The sequence below is a fragment of the Etheostoma spectabile genome, chromosome 4 (assembly GCF_008692095.1).
Source record: "Etheostoma spectabile isolate EspeVRDwgs_2016 chromosome 4, UIUC_Espe_1.0, whole genome shotgun sequence".
Classification (NCBI taxonomy): Eukaryota; Metazoa; Chordata; class Actinopteri; order Perciformes; family Percidae; genus Etheostoma; species Etheostoma spectabile.
In genome coordinates this window covers 31,571,541-31,574,257 of record NC_045736.1, presented here as the reverse complement: position 1 = coordinate 31,574,257, position 2,717 = coordinate 31,571,541, and the positions used below count along the sequence as shown (strand labels likewise).

At 37.7% G+C, this 2,717-nt stretch overlaps 2 long non-coding RNA genes across 2 annotated transcripts in view; one reads left to right on the top strand and one right to left on the bottom strand.

Moving 5' to 3' along the window:
* LOC116688695 (uncharacterized) overlaps nucleotides 1-1,968 on the bottom strand; it is a 24,201-nt gene extending 22,233 nt beyond the window's left edge. The window contains exon 1 of the long non-coding RNA XR_004331836.1: nucleotides 1,859-1,968. This is a non-coding gene — a long non-coding RNA (uncharacterized LOC116688695). The remainder of the gene's footprint in view (nucleotides 1-1,858) is intronic.
* LOC116688696 (uncharacterized) overlaps nucleotides 1,946-2,717 on the top strand; it is a 19,646-nt gene continuing 18,874 nt past the window's right edge. The window contains exon 1 of the long non-coding RNA XR_004331837.1: nucleotides 1,946-2,050. This is a non-coding gene — a long non-coding RNA (uncharacterized LOC116688696). The remainder of the gene's footprint in view (nucleotides 2,051-2,717) is intronic.

Below are 2,717 nucleotides of genomic sequence, written 5' to 3'. Positions count from 1 at the left end.
TGATTATCCATCAACATCCATTCCTTAAATTTTAGTCAAAATGTTTCCTAATTTCTGCTTTTCTAACTCAAACATTAGATAGAATTTCCTATAAAAGAGGATTATTGACCATAAATTACAAAAATAACTGTAAAACTAAAGTTAATAAGTTAGTAAGGACCCCCCTCGAAAACGAAATGTCACATCTCAAGAGATATTCCTAATAAAGAATTTCCATTATTGTTACACAGTGTTGAAAATGTGAAAAAAAAAAGTGACAAAAAGCGTCAAAACTGTTGAAAAAGTTAAAAACATTGATAAAAAGCATCAACACAAGGGGTCAGGTGCCAGATGACACATATCTTACATGCAAGATATAGTATTGTAATTACCCCATCGCAGTTTCCAGCCCCTTTGACTACTTTCACATATTTAAGGGAACCTGGCAGCGGTGACTGTGTTGGAATGCAGCCTCCTGTGTTGGCTTGGTTACGTTAAATCTTGTATTACAGGCTTTGGAGGATTAGAGTTTATTATGCTGCTGAGGGGATTTAGGTACATGAATCCCACAAGTTGGGGAAATTGAAGTTGAAGGGAATGATCTATATATGTGTGTGTGTGTGTGTGTGTGTGTGTGTGTGTGTGTGTGCCTTGTATCGTGGGTGTGGGTTGTGTTGTGGTGTGTGTGTGTGTGGTGTGTGTGTGTGTGATGTACCTGGAAAAACAATCAGACAGGACCACAAATCCACAGTTCCTTTTCTGAAGACACATTTTTATTAAGAAATAAAAAAAAGTTTTACACCTTTTGTAAAACCTGTTCAAACACATATTTTTTTTTTTTTTTTTTTCAAATTTTTTTTTTTTCTACCTAGCTTACAGGTTGGCCATAGAAATAAAAATAAAAACCTTTCAAATTCTTTAAAAAATGTTTTTTTGCTTCACCAAGAATTAAAAAAACATTTTCTCATGTACATTCTCAAAAAGGAAGGGCCGGCGTACAGTATGATGCAGGAAAGACTGTCAGAATGAAGGTGGCGACAGAGAGGACGGGAAGGATGAGTGGGACTCCATTTCCCAGAGGACTTAGTGCTGAGATTCCCAGTGTTTAAGTTAAAAGGAGGAAAGATGATCGCACAGCCTTGGGTTTTAATTCCTCGTCCCCACAAGTCAAATCTCGAGTCAAAAACTGGAACTTGGGTTACATCATATGCTAGATATGGTTCTCTGAGTGAGCCATAATTTATATTTAAATAAGAACCTAGACAATCCTTGCATTAAGGAAATGGAGCCCCATTTATCTTCCTTCGCAGCCATACAGTCGCCATTTTGTGTCACCTCTATAGCCCGGATATCACATTTGCATGGTCCGATGTTGCATCTGTATCTCAGAACCAGAATCAGATCCTGAATTCTGCAGATATGGTATGTTGTTTTCATACCAGTAATACACACATACAAACACGATGTAGGCAACATGGGATTCCCAATCAGGTTCCTGTGGAGATGTAGTTTGGTTCTTCTGTTTCTTTGATAAAGCACTAAGGTCGCAGGGTTTGGCGAAGTGGAGTTGGATTTAGACAGAAATGTCTGACAAAAGCAGAATGGAGAAATTGCATACACGGTTTTAAAAGAAAAGCCCACATTTGATGTGGTGCAATCTGGTTTTTATATGTACTGCTTATGCTGATGTGGGGCAGGTTTCCCAAAAGCAGCCAAAATGGCGCCAAAAAGGTATTTATTCCGTCACGAATGCAATGTACAAGCCTTTTAGGGGACTGGTTAGATTCAGCTGAAATATCGCTGATGTGTTAGCAGATTAGAAACTTTGGTGAAGGAAAAAAAAGTTGCTTTTGGTAAAGTTGCCCTTATTTTTTGCAACATGGCAGTACGGAGATAAACAGGTAGGAGGAAGGTGGGCTTAGTGGCAGTGTTACTGTGTTTCATACCCTTCACAAACTCACAAACTTGTCACAACAATACAAAAAAAAAGGAGCATTTCGCTTCAGTTTGATGTGACCACTTATTAGTATCATCACTCTCAGTGCATTTCAAATCCCAAGATCATTGTTTGGTTTTTAATTCCACGCTGCAGAGCATTTGGTGGCGTGTTTTTTAAAAAATTCGAATGGACCCAAAATCTCCTTCATCAAGAATTCACAGGCTATCGACGCGAAGTGTTACAAAGAGTAGTACCACCTCTTGGTAAAACAAGAAAAAATCAAAAGTATTCTACAAAGTATTGCACGTAACAAATCGTAGCTTTTTTTTTTCTTGATTGATAGTCCAACAACAGAGGTTCAAATACACTATATTTGGAATACAAAAAGGCAAACGTGACAGACACACGATCAAAAAATAAACTCAGACGAGAAGTCAACGAAAGAAAAAAAACAAACAAGAAAGCCATTTTTCTCATCTTAAAAAATAAATCTTCAGAAACGGTTACATTCACCCGCGGGTGACTTTCACATAACATTTAACAGATGTTATGTGATTTAACATTCGGCGGTAAAAACTTGTGCATCGCTAATGCTTCGATTCTCTTGCAAATTCATTTTTATCTGAGAAAAGTCGGTTAGCTTAGATCGAGGGAGGGTTTAACGTAGGCTAAATGAAGGGGAGTGTAAGAAGGCAGAAGGACTGGTATATACTGGAAATATACACACAGAGGCAGAATAAACCAATAAATGATGCTATTAGTTATTATTTGTGGTCCATGTTTTCCCCCACCGAGAGAA